At 40.2% G+C, this 24,353-nt stretch overlaps 2 long non-coding RNA genes across 2 annotated transcripts in view; both read right to left on the bottom strand.

The window, feature by feature from the left end:
- The window catches only part of LOC142600945 (uncharacterized), a 316,564-nt gene that overhangs the window by 85,340 nt on the left and 206,871 nt on the right, over window positions 1-24,353 (bottom strand). The window lies entirely within an intron of this gene.
- Window positions 6,392-24,353, bottom strand: part of LOC142600947 (uncharacterized) — a 59,213-nt gene continuing 41,251 nt past the window's right edge. The window contains exons 7-9 of the long non-coding RNA XR_012834449.1: window positions 23,468-23,603; window positions 21,519-21,644; window positions 6,392-7,938 (exon numbers count right to left, since the gene is read on the bottom strand). This is a non-coding gene — a long non-coding RNA (uncharacterized LOC142600947). The remainder of the gene's footprint in view (window positions 7,939-21,518; window positions 21,645-23,467; window positions 23,604-24,353) is intronic.

Below are 24,353 nucleotides of genomic sequence, written 5' to 3'. Positions count from 1 at the left end.
AGTGTAATGGAAAAAAGCAATACACACATATCCACTTAAATGAGCCTTATAATTTTTAAATATTTAGTGCCACTTCCTTCATTTGAAAGATCAGGAGTCTGCCCTGGCATGCTATATTTTCTGGTGGAACACAAGCATAATGGAAATGTGTTGTCAATGCTCTGCCATAAGAACCTCCTTAGCCAAAAGTCATTTGCCTCTACAGAATAATATATCAATTCTTAAGGAAATGCTCTCTTCTAGGCACGGTAGGAGGCTTGCAAGGAATTACAGCTCAGAAAGTAAAGGAAAATGTGTATGATATTCATTTTCTGTAGGGTTGAAAGAATGATTAGCCATCATCCACTGGGAATGCCAGAAAGTTGGAGTAAACAGTATCATCATCTGTAATTAAGGTAATGACTATAAAAAGAAAACAGTATATTTCCTTGAACAACACATAATGCAATTATACCAGTGAGTAAAACATATCAAATGAACTAGCCTATGTTTGCCAGCAGTGCATAAGTCACATTGTAAAGAGAAAGGGGGAGAAAAGAGGTTGGGATTGTCATAATTGATATCAGGTGCCAGTGAGACATGTTTTTTTGACTGCATTTGGGCTGGTGTTTTAATTGACTTTTGACACTGCTTCCAGCCTACTCTTTGTGGCTGATCACAACTCCTCCATTAGAGGATACCAGACTAAATCTGTCAGTGTAACAGCATAGGAAATCAGTCTCTAATCCATCTCTGTCAGAATGGTGCATGTTAGATTAAATAATTTAAAGAGTAGAGTTCTTTCTCTCAAGGGTGTTTAACTAGTTTCATCCTAGACCTGAGAAAATGTTGCATCCAATGCATTTGGGTTTTAGTGAAGTTGCATCTAGCGAAGAAGACATTAGTTTTGCACAGAGCTTGTACCAGTAGTCCAAATTTACAGCGCATGCCTGATAATACAGAAACCTTACCGTCACTTAGTTTGATTTGTGACACTAAGTAAACCTAAGACTACCTCATGCTAACCAGCTGATCTAGCCATCAGGCTTAATGAAAATTTCATATGTACCGCAGAGTAGAAGAGCAGCAACAGGAGATACTGAAAGGAAGAGGCAGGTGTCCAGCTTGTGGGCTACCTAGTTTCCCACACAACCTCATTGGGGGCTATACCCACTGGGCTGGTAGCTACTCTGGGCTATCAGGTCTCTTAGCTGTGTTTAACAACAAATTCTGTCCCAGACCTGAGAAATTATAGTGACTTTCAGAGGATTTCAGAGGGTTTCAGAGAATGTGTATTTCCTGGGAAAAAGTTTTTAGTTGAAAAATTCATGATCAGCACTAGCAACCACTAAAAACTTGGTATGTAACTGAAATTTTATTTCTGAATATTATTGAATAAGATTGTTCAGCCAGATCCTTAACTCATTCAGAGGAACTCTCTGCTCATGGGTCTCCCACCTTAATGGTCATTATTTGTCAGACCAGCATGAAACTGATGCAAAAAATAGTGGGGTACAGCATTCAAAATAAAAAAAAATAAAGACATCTGGATATTTATTTTTTTTTAAGAGAATATAAAAGCAATATATAACTGTGGAAGAGTTTGAGCCTGACTGCTGTGAGGCTGAACAGCCAGTCTTACAATTTTAGTTGGAGAATTTACATGAATTCAAGATAACAGAATTGGTTTTGATTGAGATCTGGGAAAAATAATCTCAGTGATACCATAATTCAAGATTCAGAATTAAAACTATGCAACGATTGTCAGAATTAAAGCAAGAAAATCATGTGATTAAGAATTCATATCATAGAAAGAATACACTCTTTTGAACTTTTAGATGACTTAGAAACCATACTTGGAGAACTGAGGATGTCCAACTGGTGAGAATTTATAAAAAAATGCAATGCATAACATCTGTTTTGGAAATTTCTGCATGTACCAGCACTGGTGTACAGAGCGCAAACCACAGGGACATTAGCAGCCCAACTAGTAAAGAGGTGTTCCTCATGAGAGCCGTAGGTAGTGCTGTAGCTGAAGATGAACACAGTATTCAATGGAACATGGATCCAACAGGGATCAAAAAGGACTGGTATTTCTTTAGAGTTGGAAGTTGGTATACAAAAGTGGTACTGCTGAAACTCCTGTGGGTTTTGGACAACTAAAGATAACCCAAGGGGAGCAGAGGATAAAGGGACTCTTCTTCATGAGCTAAGTGCTACTAAAGTAGTAACAGCTCTGAGGAACTATTTCCTTGTCTGAAAATTGAAACTTTGATGATTTCTGATAAATCATCAGTGTTTTTGTTCATATATGTAGAAAAATATAACACTCAGGCCTCAAAGAAGAAACAGATTTTCTACCTAAAAAAAAAAAAAAAAAAAAAAAGCCTATGTAGCATTATTAAGATATTCTTCTAATTTAAAATCTTCTACTTGAATAAAGTGAAAAGATCTTAATGCCAGCCACTGCCCTTTAAACTAAACAGTGTTCTTGCTGTATTTCATGATACTGTATTGTTCCTACAGTTTTGCATTGGCATTTCAGAAGATGATGTAGTAAAAAGACCATGTGTGGTGGATTGACCCTGGCTGGATGCCAGGTGCCCACCAAAGCTGCTGTATCACTCCCCTCCTCAGCTGGATAGGGGACAGAAAATATGACTAAAGGTCAAGATAAGGACAGGGAGAGATCACCCACCAGTTACCATCACAAGCAAAACAGACTTGACTTGGGGAAAATTATTTTAATTTGTTACCAATCAAATCAGAATCAAGTAATTTGAAATAAACCAAATCTTAAAAACACCTTCCCCCACCCCTCCCTTCTTCTGGGGCTCAACTTCACTCCCAATTTCTCTACCTCCTCCCCCCGAAAAACACAGGGGGATGGGGAAGGGGGTTGTGGTTAGTTCATCACGTATTGTCTCTGCCGCTCCTTAATCCTCAGGGGGAGGACTCCTCACACTCTTCACCTGCTCCAGCGTGGGGTCCCTCCCATGGGAGACAGTCCTCCACCAACTTCTCCAATGCGAGTCCTTCCCATGGGCTGCAGTTCTTCATGAACTGCTCCAGCATGGGTCCCTTCCACTGGGTGCAGACCTTCAGGAGCAGACTGCTCCAGCGTGGGTCCCCCATGGGGTCACAAGTCCTGCCAGCAAACCTCCTCTGGCGTGGGGTCCTCTCTCCATGGGGCCACAGGTCCTACCAGGAGCTTGTTCCAGCGTGGGCTTCCCACGGGGCCACAGCCTCCTTCAGGTGCCTCCACCTGCTCCGGCGTGGGGTCCTCCACGGGCTGCGGGTGGATATATGCTCCACCATGGTCTTCTCCACGGGCTGCAGGGGAATCTCTGCTCTGGCACTTGGGGCACCTCCTGCCCCTCCTTCTGCATTGACCTTGGTGTCTGCAGAGTTGTTCCTTTCACATCTTCTCATTCCTCTCTCTGGCTGCAATGGCTCTTGGTGTTGCGCAGGGTTTTTTTTCCCCTTCTAAATACCTCTAATTGTCTCAGAGGTGCTACCACTGTTGCTGATGGGTTTGGCCTTGGCCAGAGGTGGGTCCATCTTTGAGCCAGCTGGCATTGGCTCTGTCGAACATGGGGAAAGCTTCCAGCAGCTTCTCACAGAAGCCACCGCTGTGGCCCCCCCACTACCAAAACTTTGTCACGCAAACCCAATACACCTTGATGATCCTGAAATGCTTAATCATAAATCACTCAGGTTGTGACAGCAACATAGGTTTGATACTGATTTATTTTTTAAAAGAAAGACTTTATAAAGCCAGTCTTAAGAGAATTCCTCAGACTTTCCTCTTCACCAAAGTATCCTGAGGAAGATGAAATGCATGCCTGTGGTTAGTATTGGTATTTCAACCTTAGCTGAGTTGCCAAACATTTCTGCTAGCAATATTTGTTCCTCATGAGCCATGGAGAAATTTAAATTATTTCTGTTGAAATAATGTTAATCCTTTCCAGAATGTAAAATGATGGATCTAATACAGAGTTGTTTTCACAGACATCCCCACTAAACCCCAGGTTGGATTAAATGTATACAAATAATATTAGAGATTCAAACTGTTTCTGTTTCATGTAACAACAATGACGTCTGCTTTGTAAATATTGTAAAACCACATGTACTTCTTGGTATATGTATTGAACACTATCGCAGTTACACATATTTCCCCATGATTATTCTAATGGCTTAAATGATATGTATTTGTAATGAGTCATGGTGAATATGCATATCCCACATGTGCAGTACTCATATATTCAAACTTCAAAAGAATATTATTGCAAAGTCCAGTAGTTAACATTTATATAAAGCAGAATTATTTTTGTTTGTGGATGCAGTCTGTGATAGTGTGATCACATGCTAGTTTTTCTACAGGATCCTTATCTCCTTTAGCAGGCCAGAGGAGGCGTTATGCTCCCTTATCAAGCATCCATTCTCTAGTTCAATGTATGATCCTATGCCTGATTTACTGGCACATCTAACAATGTCCTTTAATACCAGGTGTGCCCACTCCTGGGCACAAATCTTTTAGAAATATAAGTGGGTAAGACATATAGAGTACACGAGTTGTTATGCTATGCTAGCTAATACAGCCACCACCCTGGCATTCAGAGTAGCCTTTTCTCTAGCTAAGCTAGCATACTGCCCTTCATTTCCTTAGAGTGGGGATTGTTTTGCCCTTCAGTCACATATGAACCCAAAGAGCTTCCACAAGGCTTTGCCATCAAATGCCACATATAAATAACATCTAATTTGAAAACTCAAAAGTGGCTGAGAGAAGTAAAATACTGAAGTCACTATGAAGAACATGTGTGAGATTACTCAACATAAATTTTCATTAAAAAGATTTGAACTTTAATTATTGTTATGACTGCTTGTTGACAACTGAAACATTTTTTTCTATTGACTCAGAGGTACATGTTCTGCATCTGGTTAGCCATGTCTATTATAGAGACAGATGCCTGAACAGCAAGTAAGCCTGCTTGACACAGCAGCAAAGAATAATAGGAAATTTGCTAGAGAAAACATTACTACTTCCCCAGTCACTCAAAATCCAATTCTTCTGAAGCTGGGAGTTAAGGTGCATCTATAGTCAGGTGCAGAGAAGTACAGACCAAGTTTTCCAGTGTCTAGGCTGGTCAGTCCAAGCCAACTTTGGTTCAGAAGCTGTTCAGACACATTGACATGTGGTTGTACTGATCCATGCTTCCTCTCAGAAAGGAGAGCTGGATCAACAAACCCAGTTCTGTGCTACTGTGTACAAATGGTTTCCAGTGCAGTGCCAGCTGTGTTCCTCACTAAAAGCCAAGCAGACCTCTGACTATGTGTACCTGTCAACATAGGCAAGATGCTTCCCACTGAGTCTCCTAACCAGAATATAATTAAAGCTGGTTTACTGTCCAGATACACATGTAGAAATTACAACTGGAGAAACAATATGAGAGAGGAGAAGGGTATGGGTAGTATAAGAAAAAAAAGCCTAGAATAATTTCTTTGACTGGATTAAGTTATCTGCTCTCACAGGTAATCAAACTGTGTAACGCTTTTCATAGTGCTCTCTAATTTCAGCAACACTTGGCTTCTGAAGTAATCCCAGTGGGGGCCAGTGAAACCATGCAGAGACTGATGAAATGGTGAAAGTCTGTATTCCTTGTAGCAGAAGCCACTTCAACATTCCTTTTGTTTCTTGCCAAACACGTCCTGGTTATCACTCTCCTAATGAGGCAGCATCATACAGTGATAGGTATGAAAGTCCACGATTCCTTTGTCAGCCTACATCACTCCTACATCATTCCTACTTCAGTGAGGTTGACTGCAGATCCCCACTTCAAAAGGCACACTGAAAGTTTGCTGTTTCCCTCCTTTGATTCATTCAACACTCTCAAAGGAACATGTCCCCTGTCCTTGTTAGACCATACAGAAAACACTTTATTGCTAGACTAAGCTAGAACACAGGAGTATAATAACACTGGTTTTATCAAGGTCATCATTAAAAATTATTTATAGATTAGACAGTTCTGAAGGAAAAGAATAAGACATAAACTCACTATCTGTACTTAAAAATCAGACATTCTTTTATAGCTGCTTTGGTGTGTTAATTATCTCAGAAGAATTGGTGTCCCACCCTTTGAGCTGCTTTGATCAGAATTTTTCTTGAGCTATGTCCTTCTTATCATGCTTAAGAGGGCTGCCCCATTTCTTTTCTTGGACTGTGGGGTACAAGTGTGAGTTCAGCAGTACTACCTTTTCTTCTAGTCCAGACTGGAAGGATCTCCACCTCTCAAGTAGCCCGTATGGGGAGCTGGCGCAGCATGTGCAACCAAAGAGGAATGATTATTTCCGTCCCTGCTTCTACTTTATTCTTAATCTGAATTTCTGTTGAGCTCTTCATTAGCATCTCTCTTTTAGATTCAGGAAGACTGCAACAATGTCTTATGAATCAACAGAGGAAAAAGTTCAAAGTGCCCATCTGTGTGTAAGCTGGTATTAGGACAGATGTCACATATTTGGCTATTTTTCATAGTGTTTAGTTTTTCAGCATCTATATGTCACAAATATGAAGGCTTTTTAACCTACTCTACATTTAAAAATCATCTTCTGGCTACCTTGAGGATGAAGTTAAAAGACGCTGTAGACTTGTCTTTTTCTCAGCTTTCGTGCAAATTAGCCCTGCCAGTTCCAAGATCCAGGTTCTCAGTCTCCATATCCATGTGCGAAAATCTCACAACTTGTACTAGGATAGAGTTTCTTTGGCTGCTTACTGGTGACTCCAATCACAGCCCAGGAAATGCCATAGAAGAGCTAGGTTTGCAAGGTGAGTCACTGTGATATGGACCAGAAAAAATAACACAAGCTTTGATTCTGGAGAGTAAAAGAATTTAATGTTTATTGGAAGGAATGGAAAACAAGGTCATGGTTAAAGAGCATTATACAAAATTCTCAGGAAAAGAGAGGTTCATAAGAAAGTTTAGGCTGCTGGTTATGATTCATTGATGTTATTTTAAGGTATCAGTGAAAATAAATCTGAGGATGGTGACACAGGCTGGAGCAGTGTCTGCTTTGTGTTTAGAATGCTTTGTGACCACACCTGTTTACAGTCCCTTTTGACAGCAAATCAAGCATTAAAGTATTTTCATTTCTGTCAGAAATGGTTTTCTGGGTCTACATAGTAGTAGTCATATGCAAGTGTAATTTATAATATTTCAGTGCATAATTTAAGAAAATTATGTTTAAGCTCTTATGTGGCAACTGCTGTTATTCTATAAAGCAGACACCCAGCACAACACAATTTCTTGGGATGCAGTAACATTTCCATTCATCTTCCTGCTATTTGAAACTTTTCTTTCTTGGCCATTAAAAAAACATTTGTAGACAGAAAGCTAGTTTGCAATACCTTTGCAAAAAATGCTGAAGGAAAACCTGGACATAAAAGATTTTTTAAAAATAATTTTAAGAAGAATAAACAATTTTCCCCTCCCTTAAATGTTTGTTTAAAAAGCCATAGTAAAATTTAAGAAGAAAAAATATAACAGGCTTGAAGCTGCAAGCTATGTTATTTGCTCTCCGAAAGCTACCAGAAGCATGGTATGGTACAATTCCTTCCACATGTATGAAGAGAATCTTATTAATGTGTACAAATACATTATAGGAACAAAGGGTGTGCAGAAGACAGAGCCAGGCTCTTTTCAGTGGTGTCAGGATCAGAGGCAACAAACACAAACTGAAACACAGGAGGTTCCCTCAGAACATCAGGAAACACTTTTTTACTGTGAGGGTGACTGAGCACTGGCACAGGCTGCCCAGAGAGGTCATGGAGTCTCTGTCCTTGGAGATACTCAAAAGCCGTCTGTATCTGAGCCTGGGCAACTGGCTCTAGGTGGCTCTGATTGAGCGGGGGGTTGGACCAGACGAGCTCCAGAGATCCCTTCTGACCTCAACCACTCTGTGATTCTGTAATAACTATTCAGTAATGAGCAGTCTAGGAAGCTATATTACTGATTTGTATCCCACTGTCATCTATTGCATATATCACATGTATACCAGGAATTTTTTCAGTTTTAAGTGAGTCAATTATAACATTTATTGGCAACAGACAGTTAAAATCCTTATGAAAAACCACTGCTAATCTCCATATTATTATCACTGCCGTACGTCCCCATAAGATTTTCATGATACATTTCAAATGGGTTCATTATTATTATTACAATATTTAGTGGTATACTTGTTAGCATAAATTTCATACAGGATTTATATGACATTGTTCCTCACAACTGACATTTCTTTCCCCCCTCACTTTTCTGATAGTTCTTTAATCTTGAAAGATTGCAGAACAAACACAGTTTGTAAATACACAAAATTACTACATTACAGTACAAGAAAGGGTAGATCCACCTAAATCTGGGATAGAAGTTTTGTTACAACTTTAAGCCATTAATTTTAGTGTTCTTAGAAATGTATGAATAGTGGATGCTGAAGTGGATAAATTAGGAAGACAAGCAAGACAATTAAACTGAGAAGAAAAGAAATAAAAGCCTTAGTTTGTATATGTGTTAGGTAATGGAAATTCAGAACTATTATGTAATACTTGAAAGCAATGTTTTGATAAGTGGAAAAAAAACTTTATTGTGTTATTTACACAGCATCAGGCACATAAGATCATGTACTGATTTTAATCTTTGGACATTTCTCATTATTGCCTTTTAACCTGGTAATCCTATTGGTTTATTATTTGGAGAAGAGAGATAGATGAAAAAGTCCTGCTAAAATAGAGCCTTAAACTTTTCATTTCAGTTGTGAAATCATTCAACATTATGAAATGCTGAAACCAGCTGCCCAGTTTATGCTTATATGTTAGGAGGCAATGGTCAATTCAACCATAATTTACCATTTTTCATACAGAATCGCTAAAGGCCATTGTGCATAAGCAAGACTTACATTGATAGAGAAGCAAAATTGAATAATAATGGAGATAGTTGGCTAAAAAACTGACTGCAACTTTAGGTTATTCTTTTCTCATGTTTATGCAATTTCGTTATGTTGTCAAAAGCAAACTGAAATCTATAAATTTCATTGTTTAATGTCCACATGCATTGTCAGAAAACCAGCAATATTAAACCATTTCCAGCTTGTGAGTCCTTAACATTTTTTCCTCATTGATGTGTGGACTCCTGCATAATGTGTTTTGCCTGATGGTACTAGGCCTTTTGCTTTTCCCTGTCACCTGTAAATCTGCCCCTAAGCTTGATGCTTGAGCTAAAGAAGCGACAGAGAGCAATAACAAGTTGCTATCCTAAGTGTGTGCCAGTGGTACGGTGCAGAAACATGACATACAATGGCAGTGGACAAGGGGATTTGGTACTAGAGGAGTTATTTTCTCCTCAGAAACATTATTTTTCTCAGAAGTCTGACTCCTTTATAAGGTTTCCATCTAGACTTAACTATTCATAGAGTCCTGCTTTTTAACGCAAATATCCTTCAATTTGTCCTGCTAATTTTTAGTTACAAGCAATGCAGCTGTGCCACCCAGTCTCCTTTGCCCTACATTTCACATGGGTTTTGTTTTGCCTCTAGATTTCCTTTCTTGGTTTCAAGCCATATTTTTTTGACCAGCTAGTCGGAGTTCACATCTACTACTAGTCTCTGCTCTGCAACGGCATCCACCTTTCTTGCTTGTTCCACTTGCATTTCTGTGGTGTCCTACGTTCAGCTCCTCTCCTGTGTGCCTTTGTGTAAGACATCTCCTGTGACACTTGCTGGTGTCAGCAAGTGGATCATTCACAGTGCAGAGACAGGAGGTTCTTTCTCTCCCTTCTCATGCCTGGACCCATCCCAGCCTGGAAATAACCATGTTAAGAAAAGCCCAGAATCCTCTAAGTATATGTGGGATGACAGCACAGTCCCATGCTGGGGTTAATGAGTGAACCATTCAAATAAGAGGAGAAGCATCACAGCCTATTTGTGGAATGACATATAGGCAGACAGCTTCAGAAAGTGCTGAAGTGGGGAGGAGCTTGGGTGTGCTCAGTAACAACAGAAACTTCTGGGATTTTTGTGGTCAGGCTTTAGCAAACTTCTAGAGACTTCACACAAATTGGACTTTTCCAAGATTTACATTATGGGTGGTTTCTAGTAGGGCTAGCAAAAAGCACATCAGTGACACACAGACCACTTTTTGCCAGATGTCAAGTTCCTGCTGCAATATATGAGGAGGGCACAAGAGCCGCCAAAGTAAAGGTTACAAGGTTATTTTTTTAACAGCAAAAAATAGCATGTTTTTCACTTGCTTCACAGCAGAAACATTTTGGCTGAAATTTTCCAAGAGATTTCTTCATAAGACAAACGCCATGCATGGAACATTTCAACCTAAACAGTTAGTTTGGCAAAAGTATAAACAACTAGGTCTTATAACAGGAAATATTTGCAGCCTTAATACTAGGCAGTGCTACCAGTTCAGTGTATAATTTACTCAGCTCCACCCTACTGCACGGACAAAGATATTCAGCTGCTTGCAAGGCCAAATTGTGAGATTGGAAGGCATGAGTGTTAGCTCTCAGTTGATGCTGACTATTGTTGACTACCAAGATTTTCTTTTAATCACAGCCTTTGCCCATTGGAAGAGGACACATACCTATGACTCACCATGGTCACCAAGGCCCAGTAAAAGGGATGACTGCAGCGACAGAAGCTGGCAGACATCTCTTGGGCTGAAAATGGTAATACAGAGCATTTCACTGACACAACATTCCTTCCTGAGCTTCTAGAGATTGTGTTGGTTTTGTGTGGCAAGGTTTTGGTAGCGGGGCGGGCTACAGGGGTGGCTTCTGTGAGAAGCTGCCAGAAGCTGCCCCTGTGTCTGACAGAGCCAATGCCAGCCGGCTCCAAGACGGACCCGCCGCTGGCCAAGGCCGAGCCAATCAGCGCCTCTGTGATAACATATTTAAGAAAGAGAAAAAACAGTTAGAGAGTGCTTTTGCAGCCAAAGAGAGGAGTGAGAAGATGTAAGAACATCTGCAGACACCAAGGTCAGTGAAGAAGGAGGGGCAGGAGGTGCTCCAGGCGCCGGAGCAGAGATCCCCCTGCAGCCCGTGGTGAAGACCATGGTGAAGCAGGCTGTCCCCCTGCAGCCCATGGAGGGAGGATGAGGGGGTGTAGAGATTCCACCTGCAGCCCGTGGAGGACCCCACGCCGGAGCAGGTGGAGACACCTGAAGGAGGCTGTGACCCCGTGGGAAGCCCATGCTGGAGCAAGCTCCTGGCAGGACCTGTGGATCCATGGAGAGAGGAGCCCACGCCAGAACAGGTTTGCTGGCAGGACTTGTGACCCCGTGGGGGACCCACGCTGGAGCAGTTTGCTCCTGAAGGTCTGCACCCCATGGGAGAGACTCACGTTGGAGAAGGTCATGAAGGACTGTCTCCCGTGAGAGGGACCCCACGCTGGAGCAGGGGAACGATGAGAGGAGTCCTCCCCCTGAGGATGAAGAAGTGGCAGAAACACCGTGTGATGAACTGGCTGTAACCCCCACTCCCCGTCCCCCTGTGCCGCTGGGGGGGGCGGAGGTTGAAGCCAGGAGTGAAGTTGAGCCCGGGAAGATGGGAGGGGTGGGGGGTAGGTGTTTTAAGATTTGATTTTATTTCTCATTCCTCTACTCTGTTTTGCTTAGTAATAAATAACATGAATTCCCTCTCTAAGTTTGGTCTGTTTTGCTTGTGATGATAATTAGAGAATCATCTCTCCCTGTCCTTGTCTCGACCCGTAAGTTTGGGGTTTTTTTTTTCGTTGTAATTTTTCTCCCCTGTCTAATGAAAGAGGGGAGTGATAGAGCAGCTCTGGTGGGCACCTGGCCCCCAGCCAGGGTCAACCCACCACAAGATGATACCACCTCTTATGTGCCATGTCATAGCCAGCTGCTCAAAAACAAGAATTGAAGGTGAAAACATATGTCAAATATTAGAGGGTAAAATGCACAGGGAAAAATGCAGAAATAAAGCACTATTACAAAGTCAGAATCTTAAGAATGAAGATTATATTGAAAATAAATTTAACCATGCTAAATATTTCAAAATCGCAGAAATACATTGTTGGATAGTCAGATAACCTCACAGCTTCCATATAGAGATATCGTGAAATAATTATGTGGTTCTGATTAAGGCAGAAGAGTGTTGTTGCAGGCAGCAAGAAGGCAGTATTGTGGCTGCATGATTTCTAATGAATCAGTTGACAGATAGGGACACTATCTTAAAGAAAAAAAATCCGTTAACTAAGTTAGGAATCTAACTAACTAATCTAGGAAAACACTGAGGAGGAAAAATTACATATTTCTTATGAAGGCTAGATCTATCATTAGAAATGAAAATTAAATCCTCATGATTGAAGAAACTAGTCCTCAAAGTAAGCATCCAGTATCCCAGGATTCACTGTAAAAATTCTTAATGTACAGAGTAGAATATGGTTTTCTTCTTTCCCTTTGTCCAAGTTGAGTTTTACCTGCTAGCAACTCTGCAGACATTGATACTTGATTTTTACATCAAGATATCACTCAATGTTTCTACAGCTTTCTAATTAAGCATTGATGGGATTATTTTATTACTAAATATGCTTTCCTTTCACCTTTTGGAAAAAAAAAAAAAAGCTGACAATTGACAATAAATTTACAAGGAGACAAAAGCCAGGAGAACAAGTGAAGAGAGACAGAGAAGTCAGAAAGTATATCTTTCTATGAGTTCTCAAGATTTTTATTATACTTCCATCTTTTTATGTTTAGATTTGATCCTTGGAAAAGTAATTGTGACTAAAAGGATAATAGCATTTAAAAAGAAATGTCAATACCAAATACCACATTCCATTTACCCTAAATAACCAATTCATTTTCGCTAAGAAGCCAGTGCTGAGACTCGACCACAAAGATGCTGTAGAAATACTGATACCAGCTTTGCCGAGAATTTTGTAATTTATTTTGTCTACTCATAAGAATCATGGCCTAGTGAATCAAATGGCAGCTGGAAGGTTCCTGGATGGAAAATAAGAATGCTGTTTTAAGAAAAATGGTGAAGTATGAACATTTGGTTTCATTTTATAACAGAATAAAAATGACATCCTTTGAAATATTTAATTTAAAATACAAGAGGCAGTCTTGCTTGTTCTCCAAAACAGCCCACACCCCAGTGGTTAGGATGTTGGGTAAAAGCTGCTTGGAAGATTTTCAATAAAGTGTATTTTATTGGAAAACAGCAGTTCATTAAAATGGGGGAAAAAAATCTGTTTATCAATCACAATGTTATTAAAAGAATTTTCAGTGCTAGGGCAACATTTCTCATCCAAGATGTAAGAGTGCCCTTACAAAGAGATTTGAACTTAGTTCTTCGGGGTCCTTAATAAATTCCCACAGAAAGATGACCATTAGGTTTAGACTTGATTTCCTACTCTGCGACAGACTTCCCATGTTATCTTGGACAAGTTGCTTTGGTCCAGATTATTTAGAGGAGTTGAATGTCTAAGCCCATGACATATACACATTTTTTCCAGTTTGACTGCATGGTCTAATCTTACAAAGAGGCCAGAGCACATGTCACAAGAAGATATGGAAACACCAACTACAGACCATCAATGGATAAGATAACAGTTTGACATTTGCACATTTGGTAGTGGTGGGAACAAATAAACTGTGATTGAGTGCTGGTGGCAAAGGATGCTGAGAACTTGTGGGCAACCAAGTTTCAGGTTCAGTCTCTGCTCCCAAGGCTGCAGGTTTTGGATCATTGAATTCACCACCTTGACATAGCTGGCAACTCTGTCTTCTGATCTGTTTTATAGAACAATCAAACTACACTATAAAGCTATTTTACCCAAGAGACTATATGACTGGGAACAGTTCCAGAACCTCACTGCTTTGATTGTCAAACTGCCTTTTTTATCCATTAATCAAAAAGTATTAATTTACCATTTTACACTCATTTGCCAGTGCTGTACTTTGACTTAAATAACTTCTTTCTTCACTGGAATTTGTGCACCTGCTGTATCTGGAGCTAGGAATCATATCCATTCTAAACTTTGCTTTTTTTAGGTAAGACAATAAATTTCTTTTACTATTCCTTTTTAAATAAAGTTTCTCTCTGCTGCAAATTCCAGTAGCCCTCCTCCACACATCTTCCAATGTGACTTTTTTTTTCATCACATAAATGCATTAATACTTCTTTATCTTTTTTTCTAGTAATACTTTGCTGGATGGACCTTAGAATCCCTCAGCTTTTCCCAATATGGAAAATCACTGATGGTTCTGAGCCAGTGTGCAACTTGTTCATAGGCCCTGGTCCTCTCTTCTTTTTATCCTTGCTGATGGATGAACCACTGGAAAGGTGAGGAAACCCTTCTGCTTCAGGTCTGTAAGTGTATACCCTAATTGTCTACTGTCAAATTTAATCCCATTTTTATTACTTCAATTTTCAAGTAATTTGATTTTTCCAGTAAAAAAATATATATACATATCCATCTGTATTTGATGATGCTTGTGTCATCAACAAATTTCATTAGACCGTTTTTACTACTTGTGCCAAGTTCAATATTGAAAATGTGAAATAATATTGGCCTGGAGACTGATCCTTGAGGAGCTCCAGTCATAAATTCTTTTCAGCCCAATCTGCCCTTTTTAACACATACTACTTGTGTTTCCTCTCACCCACACAGAGTTTTCTGCACCAGTCTTAATTACTCTTCCTTACTCTGTACTAGTCTTACTTACTGTTATGTTCAGCTATAGACACAACTTCTGCTATTACTACAAGACATGAGCTACTGCTCCACGTTAACGTATCAGAGATTTGAATGTGATCTCTCACATCACAGTGAGTAACAGACCTGGAAGGTTACCCACTTCTCTTTATAACTCCCATCTTCTTGTGGTTGCAGAAATATCTGTCTAGGCAGAGGCAATGCAATCAGTGTTTAATACCAGGAAAGTTTTTGGAGATGCAAAATGCAGTAAACGTCTGGTTGCAAAGGCAAGTGGGACCTCTGAGAATGAATATTCCACTGGCCAAACAGCTGTACATTATGCACAACCATGAGTGAAGTGCTTATATGTCCCTAAGGACATGTGCCTTAGTCATCCTATGTGGCAGCTGCCATTCTGCAAGGATAAAGATACTTCCAGTGTATCTTGCTTATAGGTTTGAGTCAGGTACAAACAACTTTCAAATTTATAATCACATGCTGTATAATCTTCAAGTTGTAGCATATGCAGAATCAGAAATATGGTCAAAATTATGTGCAATTCTGCAAAATATTTTTTTAATGTTTGATCACATTCATTGTTTTGTCCTCAAATTTCATACAATAAATGCTCATGAAGTAGTAGAATATCTACTATTGGCAGCTGGAAAAGCTACTGATATCTGGTTTTCTCTGCTTAATTTTCCTCTGTTTTAGCATAAGCATTTTTCTAGCATGAATGGACACAGATTTTCCATTAAAAACTGTTAGCAGTGGATGAGTAAATGTCTGCCAATGTTACAGCCAGTTCATGAAGAATCCAGTTTCACGGTCTCGCCAACACAGCAATTAGGACCACATGTGCTAGAGAGGGAAGGGAAGCCTATGCATAGTGATGACAGTCCCATAAGGCCTGATGGCTGCGTTTCCAGTCCTGAATTTCAGAGACTTTTTAAAACAGATCTGCCTATTATAAAATTTCTGGTTTGTTTATTTAAAATCCACAATACTTCTTTCTATAGTATTATTCAGCTCTTCTTTCACTACTTGTATTTATTTATGTCTTACTACATCAGGAAGAGAGTGAGGTTTCAAACGACTTAGTGCAAGAGCAATCAAAACATACTACTGTTGAGGATGTATACAGGTTGTGACCATATAGATAGTTATATGCGTATATTAGCCTACAAGTGTTTCTACCATAAATGACTCATGGGAATGGCATCAGCCTTCGGAAGCTTCTACACTTGAGTCAATGGCTTTGTTTCAGTCCTCATCAACGTGGGAGATGTGTCACTTGTTTAGCAGCCTGTGTGAAATTCATTTGGGGTTATACTCCAATCTCTTCTCAACAAATGTACAAATCATGCTCAAATATCTGGATCATAGTGATGTGTTTTGCGAAAGGGATTGTAAGCCTGGATGGGTATGGAAAGCAAACTGTACTACTGCTGTAAGCTTCATAATGATTTGACCAATTAGAATATATACATGGTAAATACATATACATAGGTTATGGCTGTGATTTAAGCATAAATCCAAGTGCAAACGGTAATAAAATGATAGCAGCACTCAAGGGAAAAAAGGATGAATTTTCCAAAGTAGGATTAGAGGCTACTGACATACAGACAAGAGAGCACTCTGACCTTAAGAGCCGAATTGCATATTTTCAAAGAACAGTCAGCCTTGCTCAGTGACAGTAGACACAGAAGAAAACATGATTACTGAGGGGTGGCACAGTGCCTGAGGTGCCAGGGAGCAGGCTGTGTGCACACTTGAGCCAGGATGGAGGCAGAAACCCAGGCTATCGGTGCAGAGACCAGGAGGATGCCAAGTTCCATGATTCACGGTTTAAAAGGCAATTCCAGTCCCTTCTGCATTCACTGGGCAGGCTGTGTGTTAGCCACCCGGCGGGCACACCTGTCTCTGAGGGGCAGCCTGAGTTTTACAAGGGCAGCATGACACGTTGCTCACATCAGCCACCAGGCTGTTATGGCCAGGCTGTTACACCAGGCATGTCACAGCCCCTGTTAGTAGTTAATTTGGTAAATGCAAAGCACGGGCAAATGTCCTGGCACCTGGCTGGCCCTACTGCGTAGCGCTGCCCAGTCCGTGCCACCGTCCCTCTCCCAGACGCTGCTGGGCACAGACGGAGGTGTAGCCCCTGCCAGGCTCCATTTCCAGTGTGAGCTTTGGATGGGGACCCCCTGGTTTGGGAGGGGAAGAGAGCTGCGATTTGGGGAGAGAAGACAGGTTGAGCTACTGGGCTTATGGCCAGAGAATGGCCCTCATTCTGGTTTTTACTAGCTTTACTGGCCTCATCGTATCAGAGTACACTCCGCACGAGGTAGCGAGGACCCAGCTGTTGACTACCTAAGTTTTGCAGGAATTCAGTGCTACAGAGTGAAGGCCTCACGACATAGGCAAACTGGTGTCAAGGATGCTTGTATCCTGGTGCACTGTTCAGATTAGTACTGGAGTCACTACAGTTACTGAGGCATGCTGCCTCAAAGAGCTCAATATTTTCAATTATTTTCTTTAGTCAGTTCATTAAGCGCTGTACTTGAAAGTGAAATTTTTGTGTGAAGACTCTTACATTTTTCACATACTGAAATAATCAAAATCATTACTTCAACTTTGCATTGATAACGCTCGCCAACATACTCTGTCCATTCATTTGGCGCCCAGAGCAGATAAAAAATGCCTGCAGTACGCTGAACTACAGAAGCACAATATTTTGGTTAGGATGGGTACTGCCAGAAAAAGCCCTGACATCTAGCTACTAAAGGTTGGTAAGAACTGTAAATCCCCAAAGAGTTGAAACAAGACTCTTTGGTTTGGTTTTTGGTTTTTGTTTTTTTTTTTAAAGTCATGGCGCAGTGCCAACAGGATGCCGTTCTGTTACAGCATTGCAGTGAAGTGGTTAGGGTCAGAATTGCATTTAGGCACAGTCATTGTTGGATAACTGCCCGTCTCGCCTCATTCATTCATATACAGTACATATGCTCATAATGCATTTCAGGGCCTCTGTAACATGGACTTGAAACCAAGAGAGAGAACAATAAAGATTTAACCAACCAGCATAGCTGGTTCTTTTCCCAGTCTCTGAACTTTATCCAGAAGACACAGCCAGATGTGGCTTGAAGGAAAAGCCCATAATCCAGAGAGTGAAAGAAGAAGGTGGAGAGAAAAGGAGTTTTCAGGACATCATCTAAGAAAAAAAAATAAAAAAAAAGAAGTCTTGCTCACATATGGGACTAAGGAGTCTACAGATGTGCACAGGATGAAACCTTATCCTCAGCTTCAGGCATACATTTCTCAGGAAATCACTAACTTCCAGTGCAGCCCTCGATATTGGTCTGTTAGATACAGGAGCCCTGAAGTTGTACTTCCTCTTCACATAATGTTTTCCTGATATTTTAAGCAAATGGATTTATAATATTCTTGTACATGGATCCTAGCAATCAGAATGTATGTGGTTGCAAAATTAAGATTCTTGCAAGTTGCAATTTAAAAAGTCTCCTTCAGGGCACAGTTACAGAGTACAGAACAGTACCATACAGAGATATTTCATATGAGGAGAGGCAGAGCGAGCTGTGACTGTTCACCCTGGAGAAGAGAAGGCTCAGGGCGGGTCTTATGAATATGATGGTGGGGGGGGTGGTAAAGAAGGTGGAGTCAGGATCGTCTCTGGGATTTCCAGTGACAGGACAAGAGACTTTGGGAACTAATTGAAATACAGGAAATTCCATTTAGATGTAGAGAAAGGTGAGGTTTTTAATGTGAAGGTGACTGAGCACTGGAACAGGTTGCCCAGAGAGCTTGTGGAGTTTCTGACCTTGGAGACATTCAAAACCCAATTGGATACAACTGTGTGCAAGATGCTGTAGCTGATCCCGGCTTCAACTAGATGGTCTCCAGAGGTGTTGTCCAGCCTTGACCTGTGGTTCTGTGGCCTGCAAACTAGCAGTGATTTGGCAGCTCCAGGACAAAGCACCCAGGCTGTGTTGATGGGGGCTGTGCTCAGCCTGCTCAGCCAGATTAGTTTTTGCTCAGTGACACTGTCGTGGTTTTACCCCAACCGGCAGCTGAGCACCACGCAGCCGCTTGTTCACTCCCCCCATCAGGATGGGTGAGGGAATTGGAAAAGTTAAAGTGAGAAAACTCGTGGGTTGAGATAAAGACAGTTTAATAGGTAAAGCAAAAGCCATGTGCACAAGCAAAGCAAAGCAAGGAATTCATTCACCACTTCCCATGGGCAGGCGGGTGTTCAGCCATCTCCAGGAAAGCAGGGCTCTATCACGCCTAACGGTTACTTGGGAAGACAAACGCCATCACTCCGAATGCTGCCACCCCCCCCCGTCTCTTCCCCCAAGCTCCTTATAAACTGAGCATGATGTCATATGGTATGGAATACCCCTTTGGTCAGTTTGGGTCACCTGTCCTGTCTGTGTCTCCTCCCAACTTCTTGTGCACCCCAAGCCATCCCACTGGCAGGGCAGTGCAAGAAGCAGAAAAAGGCCTTGGCCCCGTGTAAGCACTGCTCAACAATAGGTCCATAGAACAAAAACATCTCTATATTATCAACACTGCCTCCAGCACAAATCCAAAACATATCCCCACACCAGCTACTTTGAAGAAAATCAGTCCTCTCAGCTGAAACCAGGACAGCCACCTAACACAGTTTTACAACTTCTGACACCCAAGCTGGTGTCTCTGCACACTGCTACATTAGGGAATTTAAATCTATCACCTCTTCCTGTTAAGAGCTTCATTGCTCCATGCCAGTGTCTTACATATGGCCTTGTATTCCTGGAAAATTCCTTCAATTTGAGTTTGCTTCCTCTAGTTTTAACTGCTCTCAAGTTTTGTATGCCATTCTGAAGGTCCAGAGGTCCTATGTGAGACACTAAGAAACTGGACACTTGGGAACATTATACCCAAATATAGTGTTATTATCTGATCATGATATGATTAGTAAAATCATTTTTGTTGACAAGTGTACAAAACACACATTTGACACTCTTTCTCCATTACAGAAACCTCACTATTTGCTGCTGAAATGTCAGCCAAATAATATGAAGTGATACCTTCCGATTAGAGCTAGATTTTGAAAATAACCACTCTTTCTATTAATCAGTTTTATGTATACTTCAGCAAATACCAACAGAAATATTCTACTTAACATGGGAAAATTTAGAAAATAGAAACACAGTTTTAATGCAGAAAACCTTTTTTTTTTTTTTTTTTTTTTTTAATGACAACTTTGTAGTGTACCTTGGATTGAGTTACAGCATGTCAGGAATATGGGGTGAAACCCTATCCCTATTGAAATCACAGACAAATAGGCCAGGGTTTCATGCATGAACTGTAATTGGCAAGACTTAAATGTCATAAATATTCATTTTGTTTGGAATTAATGATGGAACAAGGATATGTGAAATGCTGTTTTTGAGACATATTTTGAGAATTTTGAGAACCATTTTAAGAAGTACACTCATTTTACCTATTTGGTAAAATTTTTGGCCTTGATTCTTGTCTCACAGTAACCTTGAACAGGATGGGACTTGCTAGGTCATTGAGTTAGTCTTCTCTTATAATGAATGACCACTTTATAATAATACTCTGTATTCATTTATCCAGGGACATCCTAAATGCTGCTTGGTTTTATTAGTCTAAAGCAAAAGCTGTTCAGTTACCCCATTACTGCTGGTATTTTAAGTGCATTGTGTCACTTCTGCACCAGTACACCAGTAGAAATGAAAAAGCAAACTGGCTAGAATAACACAACCTAGCACTAAATTAATAGTGAAGAACTACCCTTTATAAATCAGAGTGGTTATCCAGAGAGGCTGGATGCAGCTGTGCATAAACAGGAAAACTTTACAGCTGCTCTCCTGCTCAGTGATCTAGTCTGTGAGCACAATGGCTGACATTAATGGATAAGGGTTTCTCTTAGTGCTTAGCATAAATCTATGGCTGGCCCTCAGTACCATGTTTAAGTACCTTATTGTTTCTGGGCCATCGCTCTGGTATTAACAATTTAATTTTTTTTTTCTGTGAAACTTAAATAAAGTTTCTTTCTTTTAAAGGAACGCTTTTAAACAGCATCAAAATATTTCTCAAGTGTGAAATGTTGCTTACAAGTTGATACCCACCAAGCATCTGCCTAGTAACCCATGGTATGTACCATGCTATTAAAACATATTCATCTCCTAAGTTGTGTACATTTGTCTTTTGATGATATATCAATAGCATGTTCTGGTCATAATTTGAAATGAAGAGGCTGCTATAAACAGTGATCTTAGCCCTCGCTGGCAGGTTTTGTTGAGACAAATTGCTAGGAGGTTTTATATATTTTTATAACTTTATGTTACTGAAGAAATCTCAAGCAATGATACCATAAGAGAAAAAAAAAAAAAAAAAAGTAGCTATTTTCACAGGGTCAATACATTCAGCTGTCTGTAATTTTATAAATTCATAGAATGAGTCATGCCTGGAATAGACCCTTGATTAGTACGGCATCATTGGAGGCTTGAGGCATCTTTCTTTGTTTGCAATGTATCTATTGTGGGTAAGTACTGTGAAAATCATCTTTACAGCTCTCATCAATCTTAAAGCACTCTGGAGAGACATTTTAATCTCCATGTACAGATGGTGCAAATACATCACAGAGAACTGAAAGGACCTCCTGAAAACTACCCAGCAGGTCAGCAGCAAAATTGGCATCTGTGGATTCCTTCTTGAAGATAACCTACTTATCCAGACATAATATTTCCCAAAGTGTTGTCACTTTGAAATCATTGCCAAGCATTTCCTTCGCTTACCTTCTTGCTCTGATCCTCATGGGCTAGATACAAGATTGTCCTTTCAGGCTTAGGCAGCCAGGAGTGATGCAAACAGACACATTCCTAAGCATTTCACTGATTTTGTGGCTGTCTGGATTTCTGCATCTAGGAGACAGAGAAAAGTAACTACAGGGATTGTGCATGCACTATTCTATGCAGTGGTTAATGAATTAAGGTCAATTAGTTATTACTGGCTGGAGTTTACCTTCTCATTCCCTAGATAACTGTATAATTACTTCAGACTGTTGAAACTGCATTTTTTTTATTTTTTGGCTTGTACTATGTGTGTGCATCCAGCCAGCTATATATCTGTAGTTCAGCTTCAAAGACTAGAGAAAGAAAACCAGCACCACAAGCTTCAATGATGTGATTTTGATAGCCTCAGCCTGACTAACAAACTGCTGTCAAAGTGACATCCCAATGGTAGGCAAAGGTCGAAAGGAACCTCCCGGCTATACTACTTGTAAATATATGTGGCTATTGTAGCCCGAAGGAATTCAAGAGAGCTTAAAAAATCACATGATGTGTTTTCTGGGCTGGAATACAGTTTGTGAAGAGTTTGTATATTAAAAGAAGTCTAAATAACTACAATCATTTTACAGGCTTCTATTCTCTTGGTTATGCCTCCACGGCAGAAGTAGCCTGCGCTCTTGCTCTAGTGCTACTCCTCAGCCTTACTTTTGCTGCACAAGGAAATCTCTCGATCAAATGATCCCTCAGATCAGGCTAAATGGCCAAGCTGAGTAAGACTGGTAATAGTTCCCCGTTTTAATGTGCATGCATTAAATTAAGCAAATGCTATATCTCTAGCATTTTCCCAGAATTTCCAGATAAAACAACTCCTCCCACTGTCCACTGGGAAAGTACCAGAGTGGTTCAACATATCGATACAGGAAACATCCCCAGAAATCTTACCAGTGCACCTGCATGATAACAGTACTGGTGAGGACAGGTATGGCTGTCTAGACATTAAAGATGCCAGTCACTGACAAGCTCACCAGTCAAGCCATAACTAACTTCGGTGGCAGATAATGACAAATACTGCTAGTTAATTAAGAAGGAGAACTGTAAAAACTGTTCTAATTCTATTTATGTCTTTAGAAATAAAAAGCAAGGAAAGGGAATTTATGTACTGTCAGGCATGTGTGTGTGAAAAATGTGATAACTGCTTTATTCTGCTTAAATGTTACCAACCAGATTCTCACTTGTAATTTAGTGAAGTTGTGGTCATTCATTTCAAAGCAGCTTCAGTAGATGAGGATCTGGTTTTAGTACTGAACACAGTAGAAACTGAGAAAAAAACCCCAATGTTTATGTAGCTGTTGCAGCGTAGGGACAAGATTTTGAATAATAGAGGTCCAGATTGAGATTCTGATTTTGATACAAAGATTAAGTTGCCTAATTCTTAAATACCCTGACTACACAGTAAGTGTTCCTAGTGTCAATGCCACATATGGTCTTAGTACATTGCATCTCAAGGAGATTCCTTGCTAATTGCTTTCACATCTTCTTCAATAAATATATCTATAAATATATCTGTTGGGTCCTCTGCACTTGGTGACTGCTCTCCTATTTAAACATGCATCAAACTTCCTGTGAGACTCTTTCAGCCCTTGCCGAGTGATATCTGTATTTGTGCAGAAGTTGTGGTCTGCCTTTGCCACATATCAGATATCATGATGCTTCTAAGGGACCGGGGGAAGCTAGTACTTCAGTTAATCAACCAGGGACTCATATAGCATATACACATTTTACACCCACTAGGGAGAAAGTTATGCTTCATTATGTGACTCAGCTCATTATCTTCTGTTCAGCTGGTGTCATATTCTGACCCTTCTTCTTTTGGAAACATTGTATTTCCAATTTTTTTATGTTTACATATTTTCACATCACTAATGAGTAAATGTGATATATTATTGGATAACAACGACATTTCTTGTGGTATCTCAGATGAACCAGAAATGTTCCACAGGAAAATGGCAGACACATTAGCGGATGGAAATGATGCCACAACTTGGACGATGGCTCTGGATCAGCAGAGGAGCATAATAAACCATTCTCAAACTATGGCAAGAAAATAAAAAAGGAAAATATTGTTCTAGTAAGACTGGATCTTACATACTTGGTGAATAACATAGTGCAAATTAACTGAAGAATGTATTCATTTGAGTAAACGACAAAGTAGAGACTAACACGAATAGCAGTACTTCAAACACCAGTACCCGAAGTAGAGAGATTCCTGGAAAAGTTTACATGCTTTTCCATATTCCAATCACACATATCTTCAGTAACTGTTTTCTAAAGAGTCATTACAGGGATACTGAATATGACTAAGAGAAATGACAAAAAGAAGTGTTCACAAAAACATCTATTCTGCATAATCTGGTTCCAAAGAGGTTTGTTAAATCATTTGCTGATATCACATAAGAAAGATCAGTGGAAAGTGCTTTGTTGACTTTGCTTGTGGAGGAATGACTTCAAATTCAAGAAAGGAAACAAAAACTTTTAAAGTCATTATCAGTTATACTCTCACTAGAAGTCAGACTTGAAAGCCCTCAGAAAATCTGCTTTGCAAATGATGGGGAAATAATGAGGTGACTTAAACAAAGCTATTTACAATCACCCATGAGATTAAAATAACACTGCTGTGATGGCACAGAAAATGTCTTATCTCATAAGAAGCACTGCTCATAAATCCTGAGTTGTCACTGATGACTCAGTGAGTCATATTTACCAAACTGAACACAATAAGTAGTAGAACAATGACTTACTGATGACATAACACAATCTACTGCTGCTGATGAACAGAGATCC

The sequence above is a fragment of the Balearica regulorum genome, chromosome 3, assembly GCF_011004875.1.
Source record: "Balearica regulorum gibbericeps isolate bBalReg1 chromosome 3, bBalReg1.pri, whole genome shotgun sequence".
Classification (NCBI taxonomy): Eukaryota; Metazoa; Chordata; class Aves; order Gruiformes; family Gruidae; genus Balearica; species Balearica regulorum.
This window is presented reverse-complemented; position numbering and strand designations above follow the sequence as displayed.